Source organism: Condylostylus longicornis, unplaced genomic scaffold (genome assembly GCF_029603195.1).
Source record: "Condylostylus longicornis isolate FDR11 unplaced genomic scaffold, ASM2960319v2 ptg000076l, whole genome shotgun sequence".
Lineage (NCBI taxonomy): Eukaryota > Metazoa > Arthropoda > Insecta > Diptera > Dolichopodidae > Condylostylus > Condylostylus longicornis.
In genome coordinates this window covers 1,936,713-1,956,540 of record NW_026578044.1, presented here as the reverse complement: position 1 = coordinate 1,956,540, position 19,828 = coordinate 1,936,713, and the positions used below count along the sequence as shown (strand labels likewise).

At 25.6% G+C, this 19,828-nt stretch overlaps 1 long non-coding RNA gene across 1 annotated transcript; it reads left to right on the top strand.

The window, feature by feature from the left end:
* The first annotated feature begins 2,217 nt into the window (after positions 1–2,217).
* LOC129612733 (uncharacterized) lies at positions 2,218–19,609 on the top strand. The gene is made up of 3 exons (XR_008697274.1): positions 2,218–2,538; positions 19,251–19,310; positions 19,377–19,609. It is a non-coding gene; the product is annotated as an uncharacterized LOC129612733 (long non-coding RNA).
* Positions 19,610–19,828: the final 219 nt, after the last annotated feature.

Here is a 19,828-nt window from a genome sequence, read left to right as displayed (position 1 = left end):
ACATTTTTAATTCAATTTTTTATTATATTCATACACAATTAATAATATACTTTCAAATAAATGAGCTTGTTTACATTTAGGTACATATAGAAGTATGTTTGAATGATCCATTGCATTTTTTATATATTTTAAATCAATAGTAGCTGCATGAAAATTTTAAGAATTAAAAGAAATAAATTTAAGAACTGATAATATGGGGGATAACTGAAAATTTTATTAAATATAAATTTTATTAACTATATATACAATATAGTCAAGTGTAAAAGAGTTAATTTAGTATATATGTACTACCATGTTCGAGTTAATATTGTATATTGAATCTTAAATTAGTGATAAGATTTAAAATGAATTTGTTTAAAAAAATGGCTGATTTTTAATGCTACGTTAACATGATTTGTAGAGCTGAAAAGAAAAACTTGAACTTTTTAATTACCCAAAAACCTGTGAAATTATATTTTTTTGAGTAAATACACTTTGGTTTTCGGGATGCGATATATGCATACTTGCAATGTGTGGTATAACAGCCTCCTTGCCATCTTTCTTCCTAATAAACAGTACCCCGTCAAAATGCCAACCGTAATATTGAGATTCTTCCTGCTGAAAGTCAGCAAATTTTTCGCTTTTGCACTAGCCACAGACCCTTGTCGTTGCACAAGTTCGCCAACCATCCCAAGTTCCCCTTCTTTTAATTTGCTCATCTACAACGTTTTTCAAATTCCGCAAGAGCGGAAGTGCCGACCAGTCCATTGCAAAACGTCGGCTCCCAATTCCAATCTCGCCCAGCATAAAATTACCCTGTATACCGCAAAAAAATCTCCAGACCGCCCTACACCGCTCCAAATTTAATAATGTAAGAACCCAGTCTCAAAGACTCTGTTATCCACATAAATTATGACAACCTCAGCCGATATATGGACTGCTCGGCGTATTATCTTACTTTGAGTATCTCTTAAATACCTATTTATCCAATAGGACCACATTCCATTCGTTATTATAATTAGTTTGTTATACATTCTCCCTCGATGTAAAAAAAATCTATTAAAATCTTCATTTTGAAATAATATTATTCACATACTCTGTAAAATTCTGCGAATTAAAAAAATTACTGCACAGATTTAATATTTTTTTGATATCTAAAAGCAAAAAAAACAATTTTAAGAGAAAAATTTCATATAAGACTTTATACACATTTCAAAATTGTTACTTATAAACATTTGGGGCTATTCAACGTTAAAAGTATTTAAGTATAAACTTTGAACTGTAAAAATGTTTATAAACATTTCACTTACAAACATTTTCGCCCATAATTGCCATCAATCTTTATGCCATCAGTGGGCATAAAGAATATTATTCTTTCTTTAAATTAAATTTTTGTATAACATTAAAGTAAATATATTTCTAATCTGTTATACTAATACATATTATTTGTAAATTCCAATGAATATACTTAAATAATTCCAAGACGTAAAAACTTTGCTACTTATTCTAACAAAATTATGAAGAATCTTACATATATTGTGTATAACAATTTATAATGCAGAGAAAATTAATTGAATTGCTACAGACTATTTATTGTACTGTAATATTGTAGCCACAATGTTGATGAATATTGAACTGCTACTGAAATCTTACAATTACAGATACAATTCTGCAAAACTGTTTAATCTAATCGAGGAGCAAATAAATTATAGCAAAAATGTTCTTTTCATAAATAATAATCATATAACATTTTCTGTGTCATCATATAACATTTTGGTATTACAGAATCTCCGTTATTTTTTCTGAAAAATATTTTTGCATACATTGTATAACTTCTCATTTTTAATACCGTATACAAATAGATTTCTGCACACAATTTTATTTCTTTCAAATGAACAGAAAATCTGCAAAAAGAATAATAAATGACGTTATTTTTAACGAAAGGAAAACAAAAAAAAAACTAGTTCAATTTTTCTGTTTACAAATTGCAAATTTACAAATATAAAATAGTAATATAAAAATTTTACCACCGTAAAATAAGATTACGGACGGATGCGGTTTTTAATAATATTTTTTGTTATTTTATGTACAACATTAATGAAATAAATAAATAATTCTGTTTTGTTCCACATTATTTTATCTCTACAAAAATATTTTAAGTATTATAATAAATCTTTGTTAAGCATATTGAAATTCTGCACAGAATTAAATCTTAATAATATAAAGAATTAATAAATTAACTACAATTAATTAAATTATGAATTAATTAGTAACTTTATATATACAATAATTATTTGATATTATATAACGATTAATTTAATGAATTTTTTAATGAACTGTTAATTATTTATTAAAAATATTTTTTAAAAACTTCAAGAAAAACACCTTCAAATACAATTTCAATTTTTAATTAACGCTTTATAATTTATTATTAAATTTTAATTTAATATTAATTTTTATGATGAAGTGCCTGTAATAATTTTTGAATCATAATTTTAATTAAGAGCTCTTTGAATCCTGAGTTATTTTTAAGCTGTTATAATTCATGTTATAAGAGATGTAAGTACAATTAAATTGATATACATATTAGTAGCTAAAATTCAAAATAACATAGCACTAGTGGCTTGATGAGTCTTTGATTAAATTTGAAACAACAATTACTTGAAATGTAATTTATGTAGTTGGCATTTATTGGTGTTAATTTCTTTATAAGTCAATTTTTTTTAGTACGACATTTTGACTAATATAAAAATACAGAGACGTGGCGACAGAGATTTAGGATATGTAATTGCAAAAGAATTTTATATATCACTGAAATAATATCATTATTATATAAAATACGGTTAGATATATGTATATCGTATATGTATTTTTGGGACGAGTATATAGACTGCCTTCGAAAACGAAGACTGATTAACGAAAAATATTTTTTGTTAACTTGAGCTTGTCAAGAATTTTCTGTCAAATTTTAAATACTATCAAACTAGTATTTTAACTAGTGTTTTATATAAGTATTTACAGTTAATGAGACATAGTATTTTTGATAGTATTTCAAAAAACTAGAATTCAAGAAATGGTATGGCTTTGTTCAACTTAAACCCAAGTGTTTTTCAGTATTTCAAAAAATTTAGAAATCAAAATTCGACTTCACATTAATCATAATTCGCATACTGATGTAATTGTACCTTAAGTATGAATTGAAATTTTATATACAAAAAATCTTTTACAACAAATAATGTTTTTTATTTAATTTATTGCTTTTGTTTTACTATTTAAATAGTTTTTCGCCCACAACTCGCACAAATATTTTGTGTACCTATACAAAATAAATATTATTTTCAAAATAAAATTATATAAAGTATATACATATAAATTATGTACTTTAATTTTTATGGTTTCATGACTAATGGCATTTTGTGTGTGGTTTCTTTACAAAAAAAATTTATTATCTTAAAATTTTTACACGTTTACCAGAATAACACATTTTATTTCTGCAGGATTTCTAAATTAATAGCAATAATCATAAAATATTTTACGTTCAAGGCTACAATAGATACGTACATACGGGGTGTACTGACGTGTAAATATATTAATTTATAGGTATACCTTATCATTTTTATACACGTTCTCAGATATAAATATGTATAATATGTATACCTTGTGTATATAATATTAATGAAATATATACGATAATATTAATAAACTTTAACAATTTTCTAGATCTGTGGTAAATCATTAATGTTCTATTGTAAAATTTTAACAATAATAAAGTTAAAAGAAATTAAGGACAAAAAGTTAAAGCACATACATATAGCTATATCGGAGAAAACCAAGAAGAAAATGAAAATGGAAAATAAAATTTAATTGATAATTAAAATTTATTGAGATGCTCAGTTATGGTTAATTGTTTTAGCCTTCATGTCCTTTTAAATTTTCATTATAAATAAAAAATTGAACAATCTATATAAAAATTAAATTATTGTCTCAGGTCAACAAATTCAAGACATACAGAGAATTTATTATGTTATCAATAAAATTGTGAAGCCAAATTGACATTCTTTAAATTAAAAGAAAAAGTAATTTATTTATTTTTTTTAAATATATATAAGAATGAAATTTTAATTATATGGAAAGTAATTAAAATATAGGAAATAATTACTCAATTTTAAAGAAAATAAAAATTGAATTTTATTTTAGGTGTAGGCATCACTGTTGTAAAGGTATTACAAATTGTAGAAATAAGTAAATCCCGGAAATTATATATTATAATCGAAATTTTGAATTTAAATCATTCGGAATACTGTTAAACAAATTTAATCCCTTATATCTAAACATGATTTTTGTTTTTTCAATTCTAAAAAATTAAGACGAAAATTGAAAATGTTTGCTGATGAATATTCCTAAAATATATATGAGTTTGCTGGATATCCACATTATTCTGCAATTTAAACACAATAATCGCAACATTGACCAGGGTATATTGATGAACTGACAAACCACTGCAGACAATAAATTTGATGGGATTCCATCTCATTACCATACTTTGTAGTTTTAGCATTCGTTCAACACTCTCACGATTTAATAAAACCAATATAGAGTAACAATATTTAGAATGACGCTTTGAATGATGCTGTCATTAGTTTGACAATGCCTTAATAAAGCCATATACATACGTACCTGCAATAAAAGAACTTGATTAATATTTTTATTAATGTTTAACAGCGAATTTATTTATTGACAATTTATCAACCAATATTAAATGTTATTGTAAATAAAACTCCTTATTTAAAATTTATTAGACCTTAGCTTTTAATGAAGAAATGAACTCTTATGTGAATAACATTTTTTTTATAATAAATATTTTCAATTAGGAAAATACACCAATACAATGCAGACACGCACAAAAAGTCAATAACATGTGCCTATAAGTGTGTAAAAATAAACGAAAATTTAAAAAAATCTTTCTTATTCTTCTGCATGAATTTAGAATTTCACAAGTGCCTTACCTACATACTTCTGTAAATTAAATCTTGACATATTTTTTGTATTACCAAAACACACACCCGCATCTACTTTCATTTATTTTAATAAACAAAAAAAATAAGAAATGCTCTGTAACAATAAAAAAATTAATTTTAGTCACAAATAAAATATTTCATTGTGCTCTCATAACATACATTAAGGCGTTTAAATTCTATTGTTTATATTTTTATACAAACACACAACTAGTTTTTTTTCTTTCTCAATTTTTAAATTATTATTATATAAGTAACTAAAATTTTTGTATGTAATTCAAAAATTCGTTTATAAGCCTCTTGTTAAACACATTATTCGCTTGGTTTTGGATATGACAATCATTATATTCGCTTAATTAATAATTTTCGTTTTAAAAGTTATTTCAATAAAACGGAAAATTTAAAATAAAATTAAAAGATTTTCTTCGTCATTCATTTTGTCACATATTATGAATATAACTTATGCATCAACCTTTAAAGATATACAAGAAAAAAATAATATTAATCAGTTGCATTGGAAACGTATGTTCGAATTAACGGTGTCTATGTCATGTCGCGTTGGTATTTATGACTAGCTTCAGTTGCACGCATTTGAATTCTGAAAAATAGCCTATGTAAGAACTGCATTCCTATATATATGTAGTTCAAAAATTAAGATTTCTTCAAATTTGCTAACAATTCTCATTGATCTCTCATTTCTTTATACATATATGTAAATGTTACATACAAGGACCTTTTCTCCTTTACTCCTAAAATCAATTATGTAAAATTCAAAATCTTTCAATATAATATTGCTTGTATAAATTAATTTATCACTTAACATTAAGTAGTTTGCCGAGACACATGCCTAAAAAATTCTTAATTTAGAAATTTATGGAAAAAATAATTAAAAAAAGAGAAATACCTTAAAGGTTCTCATATCAACGATTAAACTCTTGTGTATGCTTTTGACCTTTTTCTCTTTGTATCAAAAATTTTCGTCTTTTTTTTTTGTTTTTTGTTCCGTTCTGCTGTTTTTTGTACTACTTTATTTCCCAGGATGTGCGAATATAAAAAAAAACCATTCAAAAAATTACGTTGCAGTAAATATTAAGAATTGTACTTGTTCTACAATAATAAAACAGTATAGAAGGAAATTCAACAAAAAGACAATAAGAAAAGAAAAAAATTTTTAATAATAAATTTTCTTCAACAACGAAAAACTGGAAAATTACAAAAAAATTGAATTGTTTTCTTTGTTTTTTCTTATTTTCCTCTCTTAAAATTAAAGTTTTTTTGTTTCATATCAAAATAAAAAAAATTTAAGATTTTCCTTAAAAACACAAAGAGGAAGAAAATATTTTATTCATAGCTGTTTTCACTCTTGTTTAAACTACAAAAATTATTAAATAAAGGCGTTTTTGTTACAGAAAAAAGAAAAAAAAACAATAAAATAAGTAAGAAATGTAATTTTTAACTTCAAGTGACGTTTATTTATATTTTCTTTTTTTATTTGTTTTTATGTTTGTTTCTAAAATAAAATTGTTAAAATGTAAATAATATAGTAAATCATAATACGAGGACATTAAATATAATAAATAGGAGTGAAATTAAAAAATACAATTAAAACAAACAACATACTGTATTGTTATTATTTTGAAGAGAACAAAAGAAAAGTACTCCCTACAATTTTGACAGAAATTGGCAAATTCGAAAATGGTGGGCAGTTTTGAAAGGCTGTAAACCATAAATTATTATTCCAGCACAATTTCTGTTAGGAACTAGTTTTACTATAAAAAATTAGAATTAGTTTTCAGTATTTACTCTGTTCAATAGTAACAATTTCAATTCAAAATATTTTTTTCTATCAGACAAAAATAGGCGGACTTATTTCGTCGTCAGATATATCACTAGTTGGAAACTTTAATCTGGAATCTCTGAACGGTCTTCCTAAAACTAGTCAAATCGACTAAGCATTAATTTTGCTCTATCGTTTTTTAGTGTTTATATTCCATGAAGGAAGGCATGAAAGTGCTTTTTCAGTATTTTAGGCTATATCGAGAGGTCCCGTTCTTTTCGGTCTTTCTGTCCTAACCCCCTATTCTATAGGTCAAAAGGTTTTAATATTTACACGGTGCTTCAAGGAAGCCCCATCTTTCATGGCACGTAGTTTCTTATTTCATTATTGATTTTGTTGACACCCAAAATTTCTGTGAACGTCACTATTGCGCACATACAGGACAGCACCAGCTATATTACAAAGCACCTTGTTTTGAAAAATTTGTATTTGCTTTATATGTGTTTGCTTGCCACAACTCCACAGCTGTATACTATACGTCCATATAGGCCTTATTATCTGGTTATATATCAAAATCTTGTTGTATGTTGCTAAACTAGGACTACGACCCGAAGACTCTCAAAGTTTTCTCTATATTTGTTTTCACACAGGTAAACTCCAAAATATTATATCTCTCATCCTAAACTCTTTACCATTACTTTTGCTTTCTTCTTGAATGATGCCGATTTTTTTAACAATCTGATAGTCATCTCATCTGGTTGTTACCCAATCTGAATTGATGCCTGTGTACTCGCTTTCGTGTAATATTTGTTTGCATTATAGCTGATACATGGTGTAAGTAATTTGTCTTGGTGTAATTAAATTTTTAATTCTGATTTCTGCTTACGCCAACCACTGATGTAACCATAATATTCTCAACTCGTCGTTCGAAAAATATTCAAATTTTGAAAACCGAATGTCGCACCCTGAAATATGCAATTTTAAAAGTTAAATTTTAAATTTTTTATTGAAAAATTTCTTAACAAAATAATTTTTTTTCTCAATTATAATTTTATTTTTGTTTTATTAATTATGCACAAGATTTTTTTTTAATTTCTTCCTTTGAGTTTTTTTTACTTAATTTTATTTTTCAGTTATAATATAAAAAACACCAAAGAATTCATAATTTTTAATAAATAATTATTCAAATGTTTTTTTTTAATATTCATCGAGATTAATTTTTTGTTTTTTTCATTCTTCAACATCAAATAGAATTCTAATTTTGACCTTAAGGCGGCCATTTTCATAAATTATTTTTTCATAAGATTGCAATAAAAAAAAATTTGAAATTAAAAGGTTTTTTTTAATAAATTTTCAATTCATAACTAAAAAAAAAATCAACATATTATTCAGGATTGGCTATACGCGCGTATATGCTTTGAATATAAAAGAAATAACAGAAAAAAAACGCCTTGAATCCAAAATAATTAAATACGTAATACATAAAAGCCTGAAACTTGTATAATTTTTTTAAAGTTCAACATGTTCTTGTGATGTTGTCCTTGAAAATATTCCTGTTTGCTCAATAAAATATGCATATTGTTTGTTTGGCAAGGATTTTTTTTTTTTTTTTTAATTTTCATATTAACTAAGTATTTAAGCGATGAAAATGAAAAAGAATTGTAATGAATATTAAGGCATCCAAGATTAGATAAGTGAGTAATTGCCTACATTCAGGCGAAATATTAATATTTCAAACTACAATATTAAATTGATATTATTTTTGTAATGAAGCGTAAAATTTGAACCATTAGAAAAAAAAAATGTAAATTTTTATTATCAAGATTTTGTTTTAGGCGAGTATGCTTTTTAGAATTATTTTGAGTGTTCTTGATATTACCTAATCTATAGTATTAAAGCAGAATTTTGATTTCTGATGCACACTATATAAAATTCTCTCACTTATCATTTCTTCAAGAGAGAAGTTATTCTTTGGCTCTTGTTCGTGGAATGCAGTTACGTTCCGGGTATAATGTTTTTAATATGCATACTTTTATGATGTTGAATAATCTATGCGGAGCACATAATTTTCTAAAGTTTTTGTCATTAAATATTCAACGAGAAAGAAAAAAAACCATCTAAAAATAACTTTCATATTTTTACCAATAAATATTTTCAATTAAAATAAAAATTAAAATCACAGACTCGCGCTCATATCAACTTTTATTTGGCGTTTCATATTATGTAGTCATTTTCAGTAATACACGTAAGTAGAAAAAAAAATTTTCTATCAATAATTACATAATTTTTATCTCACAACAAACAAATAATAGCAATTAAACCTTTATCCTTTAATGTTCCGAACAATTGCATTTCACAATTCCCTGTGCTACAATAATCCCATTTATTCAACCGTACATGTATAGTTTCGTGTGAATATCTTTAATTGTACTGAATATTCCCTACATTAATGAAGTTTTTATTAAAGTTAATGTTATTCGAATTAAAATTGAACTGATTCAGTCTAGCGTTTAAATAAATGACGTGAAATATGCAATATAAAATTAATTAAAAGTAGAAATTTTGAAAAAATTAAATTGTGAACATTTTATGCCTCTTAAATAACTTTTTGCTGTTTTCTGCTGATGTTAAATTTCATTCTTAAATTCAATTCCAAAATTTAAATTATTTTTTATTGTTACAAGCAACCACTGCCTAAGTCAAAATTTGTACGTCAAGTTTCAATTAGTTTAGAAGTTATGAATAAAAAAAATTTTTGTTTCTGATATTTTAATTCTAAACTTTGACCATAATTAACTCAAATAAGTTTTGTTTTTAAAACCGTAGAATTCTTGATCTCTTATTTGACGTTTTATATTAATCAATACCATTCAACAGAGAAATCGATAGCTTTTTTTCTACCACTAAAATTGTAATCAGGTACCACAATGAAAAAAAAAATGGCACTGTCAAATGATTATTTTCGTCATCGATTTTAGTCACCGGAATATTAAAAAAAAACTCAATATTGATTTTGATCGACAATTTTTTCAATTATATTGCAGTACAATAAATGGAAAAATATTAATATAGATGTTTCCACCCATTAAATCTTTTATGATTCTTACCTCTAGACCCATGACATATTGTAGCAATGCAACTACATCAAGTCGCCGTCCAAAAGCCTCTTCCGATATATCTCAGCTGCAGGCGAACCACCGTCGCGCACTCGTCTCGTCTCCTTCTAGAAAAGCACAGCAGATCTTGCACTCTACCTTGCCCATTTTGATAAAATAAACCATAAAGAGACTGTGTTCAGTTGGCACACCTACCAACCTTAAACCTAGACCAACGAGTTTGATCAGTTGCCGAACCCGATCTTCAGAGGCATAAATTTTTTGGAGTGTGAAAGGCCCGCGAAACCGTTCCAGTTTACGTCCTATACGTTCCAATTGTGCAGCCTAATTAAATGGAGTCGCCGTCTCGGGCACGATATCACCCATCTTGTTTTCGTCGATACTGTAATGTTCGGCCACTCACATCAGGTTACCTTGTTGTGCTTAGCCAGCGCATAAGGAGCCGTTAGCAATTTGCACTTCATTAATAAGATAAAAGATCCCTAAATGAAACAGTGGGGTTCTTAACCCTACTGTCTGACATAATGAAGATCCTACTTTTCCTGAGATTTTTTCTGATGCACTCATGGGCACAAAATTATAAGGCCTCACTATGTTTCTTAACTTCGAACTAAAATGCCAAGGCAACTGTATGTCCTGAACCTTGTTGGTCTCTCCCAAAATGCTAAAAATACCTTAAAGGTTACCTGAGAAATGATTAATAACACTTATAATGATATTCATAACAGTCACTCTATCTGAACAGAATACATCAGACCAGAAAATTTTTGCATTAAATTTCATTACAATTTTTTTTAAATCAATAAGTGAATATTTTAAACACTATTAACAATCCCATTAAAATTTTTAATTTTTTTGTTCTGTCTATGTTTTTTTTTTCTTTAAATATGTAGCAAGAACATGTTCCTGCATTCAGAGAAGTAAAAAAAATTAAACTCGAAACATTTAAATCAATCATAGTGGTACAAAAAATATAAAATGAGTATACAACATTTAAATGTACGTATTTAAATATGTATGTGCCCTCGTAAGCTGCAGATATTGTATAGATAACCCTATAGACATATACAAAAGCACCGTATACTATCCACCACGCTATATAGAACATGCAAGTGTACAATATAAACGTGCCTTACATTTATGTTTGTGTTGCTTTTGAATGCTGCAATTTTTGTTTTTTTTTCATAGTATACGGATTGCATACAATATACGTGAAATGCTATTGTCATAGGAGCGGAGAAAAAAAAAATAAATTACATAAATGTCGAAAAATTATTACAATAGAAAAATTGTATTTGCTTTACTATAAGATATTTGAAATAAAATATTGATTTAATCGAAAATATATCGTTGGTGCGTGAGAAGTCTCTTATAACATATTATTAATTTGCATATATAGATAACAAAAAATATTATCATTACATGATCCATGTCAAAATGTCTCCGCTGCCTTTATCTTTCTCTCGATTTTTATAGAAACCTTCCTCTACATATTTGATTCTCCTATGTTCCTCTACAGATTCTTTGAATCTGGAACTGATTATTCAGTTGAATATTAATCATCCCGAAATCATATTTAATTCAGCATTATAAAATGGAAAATAAGTTGATGAATACTAGTAAAAAACAATATTTTATATTTTAAATTGGTGAAAGGAAAAGAAAATTCAAGCAGAGTGCGATGGCTTGAATTAAAAAGCTATTTCCGGAACGTTAAAGATATGAAAGCTTTTGATTGAAAGGAAGGAACCGCATTTTATATTTCATTTTTTGTTATTCCTTTATTTAGTGTTTTTGATATTTTGTTGTTCATATTTTGTATTGAAAATCTTTCTCTTTTATATTTTTTCACTTTTCGGATGGTTGGTCACGCCATCTATTGTTATTGTCACAATGCGTCGTAGTTAATGCCAGTAGTGCAAATCTGTTCATTTTTCTTTTATTTTTCTTGTATTGTTTTTTTTTTTTTTTTTTTTTTTTTTTGTGTTTCATTTCGTTCGCATACATGTGTGTGAATTTAAAGGATATAGTTGAGATTCAATATCAGATTCTATTGAACATTGAACTATAAATATGAATTGATTCTGAATATGAAATTGATAGGAATTTTATACTTATATTTAATATGAGGGACAGAGTGGGACAATAAAAATTAAATAGAAGGAAAATTCTTCTCAGTTTTACGAGATTATATTTTACATTTACAAGACAAAATGTCTTGCTATAGTTAAGAATTTATAAATTCTCTTAGATTCGCAGGTTCTACACGTGTAAACTAGACGACGGGTAAGATGTCATTATAAGTTGTTATGATATTTAAGATTATTTATCGAACTGAACGGGAGGTGTACTAGGAAGCATAATCAATTTTATTACAAGTACGAATAAAAATACGCTAAGAATTAAAATTCTTCTCTTGACAATCTTTATATAATTACATTTGAACTATCTTGATTCAGGAATAAATAACGTTCATATATACCTTACCTATATGAGTCTCACAAAATTAGTACAGAATTTTTTGACACAGACTGTCGTTTTCTTCTTTTTTTTGCAAGCATGTACGAATCGCAATTTTTCGAAACAATTTTCGGATGCATTGTTAATCAAATTCATATTGAAAGCGTTATGATTTTAATTTTACAATAAAAATTTGTAATAATGGTAAAAAGCATACTAAAAATTATTTTAGGATGAATAGACCAATACAATACACAATTTTCTTTTATATTGCCTTTTCATTAATAATAAGCGATAGCTCTTTCTGGCTAAACCAAGCCATATCCAACAATATACTTTACTTTTTATTATTTTGAAGTTAAAAAGAAAATAATATTTTTTACCATATTAAAATCAGCATCAGAAGTAAATCTCTGCGGAAGGTCAATTTCTGCAAAAAAAGTTATCTCGACGGTAGAAGTGCAGGCGCAATATGAAGATATAAAGAAATTTGGAAGTGGAGGCTTGATAACTTGTGTGACAGCAAGCAAGACAAAATTAAATTTTAAAAATACATAAGATGACGTGTCTCGAGAAAATATAACAGAACAAATAGCAGCACTGTGGATTGTGATTAAGACAATAAAAGAAACCAAAAAAGTTTGACATTTCAGCGAATTGTGTAGCACTTTTTTAAGCGCAGAACTATCCCTTTAGGTCAAGCAGATGTTATGAATTTATTACAATTTTGTTTTCAAAATGTTGAAAACAAAATTCTAATAAATTCAAACTGTAAATTTTTAGACTTAGAAATAAAACAAGTTTTATAGTAGATGAGAAAACTCAAATATTGCAAAAAGTATGCATTATTTTAACCAAATAATTCTAAACAAAAACTTAGGGACTTTTTAGAAAATTTCTTTTACAATTAAAATATACATTACGCATAAAAATTATGAAACAAACGAAAAGGTTTTTATCTCTTTAAATAAAAGTAAAAAAAAGATTATAAATTTTAACTTCTTTATTTATAAAAAAAACATTAATTATTGTTCTTTTATTAAAGTAAACTGGATAAAAATGAAAAGAGTACTTTTTAAAAGTTAAAAAAAAATATTCCTACAAAGTAAAAACAAATTAACCTACTGAACTCAGTAAAAAAACTCACTACACAATATGCGTAATATGCAACTTTTATTATTCCATTATGGAACACTATACTCGTATACAGCATTATATTTGCATTCAGAGACCTAAATTTTAACAAAAATTTTTTTTATTTCTTTTCGCTTATGCTCATGAAGCTCTATACCAGTTCTATTATTACTTATCTACCTATATCGAAATGAGTAAAATGAAAATAAATAAAGAAATTTATAGATTTAAGGTGTACACACGTACTTTATACTCATAATATTTACTCATACATCTATTCTGATTTCTTTTAAAATAAAGAAAAAATTCCTATATTCTCTACTTGAAATAATATTATATGCCTCAAGGTTCATTCAACATGCACTTTTTAACCTGATTATTAGAATAATGAACTCGTTTCTATTTACATATTATTATTATCTTTCCCCATATTCACCTCACCATCCCTTTTTTATCTTCAGTCATTCCTTTATTTCCTTTGAATATTATAGGTAGATAACTATAACATTACTTTCTTCATTCATGTATCAGTTTAATTGTAACAGTACCCTTCTATATATTTATATATATATATAGAAAAAGAGAAGTATTTCCTTTAACATGGAATGTAGTCTTTTGTTTCATTTTTTTGTTTTGTATTTTTTAATTTATTAAAAAGAAAAAAAATTGTTATTTTTTTTCCTTCTTAGTTCACTGTGTTATTTACAAACGCAAGCAGATGAAAGAATATCTTTTTTATACACACATATACATATATATGTGAACTTACTACAATTATATTATTTTAAATAATATTATGGAAATGCATATGTACATAAGGATCATTTTGATTTGAAAGGAGAAATAAATAATATTAAGTTTTGAGTAAACGCAGCCATTATAACTCTTCTATAATATTGTTATTTAACTATATTTACCGCTGTATAGATTTAGGTACGTTTATGGCGGCCTATTTTAGATGTAAATTCATTTATTATTCGTCATTCATTTATTCGTCATTAGAATTTAATTGCTTTCGGCATAGTCAAAATGATCGTAAATCGAAGCGTCAAATGACGGTAACAATCTATTTGGTCATGTTGCAATGCCATGTTGCAAATTGTCACATATTCAGTTGTGATTTTGCCATGTTGGGCGGAAAGTTTCAATAATTATCAGTAATTTTTTTGTTAACTTTTCAGTTAATCAATTTGACTATATGGGAAACAGAGTTTGATTTAAAACACTATTGCGTTGCTCTAACATAATATAAGTAACCTTATATTTAGAAACTAGAAGATTTCTGCAATAAAATGTTTATTTTCAAAAAATAACTTTCTTGCTCATACCAAAATGTAGTCCTGCTATGAAAAAAAAGTATTGGTTAATTAAATTTCAAACTAATTGGAAAAATATTAATTTTTTAATATTTTAGCCTGAATTGATAATTTTTAATATTTGATTGAATAAAATTATAAATTGAATATTATGAAACAACGTAAGGAAATAAAGAATAAAGAAATTTTAATTTAAAATAAAAGAATTCCAATATGTTTAAGCAATTCAGTAAATTTTAAAATCGAGAACAGAAAGCAAAATTTACGAAAAAAAAATGTCATTGTTATTGTGTACTCAATTGAGTAACACGGTAACATTTAAATCAACCACACATTCTCATTTTTCTCTTATCAATTCATTTAAAAATTTAAAATTGTCTTTACTTTCTTTTTAGCTTTCATTTGAAGAAAACTGAAATGAAATTTTAATTTCAAAAGCCGAGAGGAAGACAACAAAAAATAAAACAACAATAATACTGTAAATTGCAAAATTTTGTTTACTTTCTTTTTTGTCCTTTGATATGAGCAGAGCGAAAAAACCGTTAATATTTTAAGGTTTTATTGAAAAGAGAAAACATAAAATAAGAGAGAAAAAAATGGAAAATACAGTTATGATAACAGTTAAGTTCAGTTCCCGTTATTTCATATTTATTTCTTATAATATTTCTTTCCTGCCTCTCCTTCCCTTCGCAACAATGTTAATATTAAGATGAAAGATACATATTTTTAAAAAAAGAAGAATAATATTGTTGATTGATAATGGATGATAGAAACAGGAAGCCTCAATTTAATTTTAAAGGCACCAAAATAAAAGTGATGATTGCAAAGACCATTACATTTATATTTATAATACGAGATATTGATAATGATGTTCCAATATAGTGATGGTGATGATGATGATAAATTGTTGATTATAAAAACTGTGAATAACGTCGATAATGATAATGATTGTAAGAAGGTCGTAACTTCAATTTAATTTCAATTGTATATAAAATGAAAACATTTCATTTTCTCATACAAATTGAGAACTCATACAATATATTTTTCACTTACAGACGAAAAGATGAATTAAATGGGGAAAAAAAATACGTTTAATGTGTGTCACTTTAAGAAAAACTGCACGAAATCAAAAACAAAACTTAATATGAAATGCTATTAAGATGAATTTTTCTGACATTATTCTTGCGTTGTTTAATATTTGTGAAATGTGGGAATTTCAATAGAAAATTTATAATAATTAATATTTCTTTAACACAATCATTTACAAGTTTTTATATGGTACAAGTTTTTATATGGTATGACCAGATCACCTTTGTCAATAAGGAGCTGAAATTTTTTATATTTTGTATAAGTTTTAACTTAATTATTTAGAAAATACTTAATTACTTATCAACTCTGTATTCAAGCATATTTCTTTCTATTTAAATTATTTCACTGTTATAATGACAAAGGCATATGACCCCCCCCCCCCCCCCCCCCCCAAAAAAATAAAATTTTTTATTTAAAATTCCCATTTTCATTTCGATAATTTTATAAATTTATTTCGTTTAGTGTTTTTAAAATGAGGTTAAAAGAATTAAATTTCTTTCCTATTCTCATATCTACTCTTTAATGAAAATTTTTTCCTTTCCTCATTTTTTTTCTTTTTATCATTTTCTCATTATATACACTTAAATTACGTACACTTCATAAGATTCATGAATATTCATTCATATTTTTAAAGAGGACTTTTTCGTGTGCCAATTTTACATGTGCACGAGAGAGAGAGAGAGAACGAGAGAATGTTAAACAAAAACAAAATGAAAGTATAACGGAAAATTATTATTTTCCTTTTTTTCTGTTTCGAGGTTGTTCAATTTATAGTTTGTGTATATTGCTTAGAAGAAAAGTCGGTTTACATTCATTGAAAACAAAGACTTCTTTTTGTTTATTTTGTTCTGTAGAACAAAAAAAAAAAAGAAATTAAGAGAGAAAATCTAAGGTTCCTTGCCTAATCCTTTTTTGTTTTGTTGATCCCTCTCCATTTTTGTGTGCCTGTGTATTTTTCTTCATTTTTGAAAATCTAATATTTTAAAGGATATTTGAATGCATATAATCAGAATATGTTGATATTTAACCATGTATATTAAATAAATTCCGCCATTTTAATAAAACGGTATAAAGAAGAAGAACACTAATACGACACACTTAAACTAAATAACTTAAAAAGAAAATTTAGGGTAGGGAGAGGGAGTTGACAAGGAATTCGTTTAACCTATATTAGTTTTTCCTTTGTTTGGCTTAAATTCTAAGAAATTTGCCCTTTGTACTATAATAATTCTTCTGCTTTCTGTTTGAACTCTCTATTTCTGTCTCTATTTGAGTCCCATCTTATTTGAAAAAAAAATATTTTTCATTTCTGAACGTTTAATTTTTTGTCCCAAGATAAAATTTTGCTTGGTCATCATTTTAGAATTTACAAATATTTATTATGTCGCATGCTTTTTTTATTTGTGGAAGAATTTTAATGATAAAATTTATAAAGAAACAAAAGAGACAATTTAAATTAATTCACTTTCGGTCACATGTTTACGACAGTTCAAATTTACAGATTTACGAAATCGGTGAAAAAGGCCTGAGTTCTAATTGTAAAACTGATTTAATTTAAATTAGAATCTGACAAGTACGGCCTCCTAGAACATTAGTATACTAATTGCAAAAATCATGAATTCCATCACGCTAGTCTCAAAAAAATCCAGTTTTTGTTGCGAACTCAAATTTTTGTCATTTTTTGTTTCTTTTGCATTTGTTCATCTGTTACTGCATTTAGAAAAATCAATTGTTAAAAATTACTGATTTTGATGTAGAAAAGGAAAACAAGAACTTACACTAGTTGTTGAAATGATTGTCAAATTGATGATGTCAAATTGATTAAGGGAAAAAACCTAATTGTACTGGAATTTTTGATTGAATTTTAGAAAATAATCAACTGAGTATATAAGGCCGAATCGGCTAATTATTTTCAAAAATAGAATAGAAATTTGAAATTCTTTAAAATGATTCAAAGTTATGTTCAAATATGTTTTTAATATAGGTAAACTGGTCTAATATTATAATTGAACAATAATTGCATTTTGACAATACATTATTGTAATAATCATGGCTTAGTTAACTTTCATTATGAGATTAACAAAATAAAATTTAAATGATTTTCCACTAATTTATTATATATTTAATTATCACTTAGAAAACAAAAAAACTATAGGCATATTTTATGTAATTAAAATTTAAATATTTTTATTGAATAAAATTCTAATATTTTTTTTCGTTTTTAATTGTTTTTAATTAAATTTAATTTAATTTAATTCTCTATATTTTCAATACATTTCAAAAATTATTTAAGTTATAAGATAATTCTATGATAATTTCCCCATAATACTACATATTTAAATAATTATATAGGTTCGAAAAAAAAACTATAATATTGGTATCAGTTGAGATCAAAATGCCTACACACAATATAATTATTTACACAAATTATTATAAAGTGCATTAAACAGATTAAATACACCACTAACAAATACTTTATAATACTTTAAATAATAATGATAATCGCTTCATTATTGTAATAATAAATGCTTTTGTATATTGTTATACAAAGAATATCAAATATTTAAAAAAAAAGAAAAAAAAGAACTAATAACCATATTGTATAAATTTAATTAACTACGAGAATAAGTAGAGTTCACCGTGTCAACTTTGGAACACGCATACGAATGAATGATTTTAATAGTTGTATTGTAATCACCCACTGCTTCACATGTAACATGACTATATTTTTTGTATGTGCAAGTGGCATTTTATACATATATGGCAATTACCATAAATAAGCTCACATAGTCACACATTACAGCCCGATGTCTTTATCACACATAACAGCCCGATCCATGCAATTTAAAAGAGATTCGTCCGGCAATTTTCTTTCACAAATCATTTTTGAAAATTTTATAAGCTAAGCTCATTTAATTTTTGAGTCATCGTTGAGGCAGATGGATGATTAAATTTACTCAAACTATTATTTCTTAGTGTTGTAAAACGGGAAGGCAAATTTATGATACCCTTCGAGCATATATTCCTACGGCAATAATAATTTATAATTGTATTGAGAATAATAAATGAATTTAGAAAATAGAAATTGTAAGCAGTAAAAATATAATCTTCAATATTATAATTTTCCATTCAAAATAACAATGCGGAAGAAATTATTACTACTTTATTGTAAAATCTCCTTTAAATTTCTTATTAATTAAATTATTATCCATTGAGGAAGACATTTTATGTGGCTTAGAGTAATTAATGTTTATACATACTTGAATAAATGTTAGGAATTTTATTGTTCTTAATTTTAATTTTAAATTAAGAATCAATATTAAATAAATATTCAATAAAATTTTTTCATTTTTCAATTTTTCAGATAATAAGAAATGACAAATGGTGAAATTGGGTTGCAGTTGTTACAGAATTTGATATTAAAGTATTTTTCTTTAGTATTTTAAAATAAAGTTTGAATAAACCAATACAATTATTCCTTTTTTTTTAGGTATGAACAGCTTTGTGACAAACAAATAAATTTTCAAGCACAAATATAAATCAACTTGGGCTACAAATAGAGAATGCTAGAGTGTTTAATAATGAATTATTTCAATTCTATTATATTAGTTAAATTTATTAAAAAACTTATTCATTATTGTCATGTATAAATAATTAATTTCCGTGTTTAATTAAATTATTGCAAAATAGAATCGCGTATATTATTAAAGAACACTAATTTTATCTTAATAAACATTATATTAATGACAAGTATAATAATTATTCATTCAATAATAATAACTAATCATTTTTCATTTTTCATTTTTAAAACGCAAAAATTAATTAAAAATCTTAAAAGATTAAACTTAAAATTGAATTTTTACGTGTCACTTTATTATTATCACTTAATCAACTTAAATTTAGAACTTAATTATATTAATAATAATAATTAAACTTTTTACA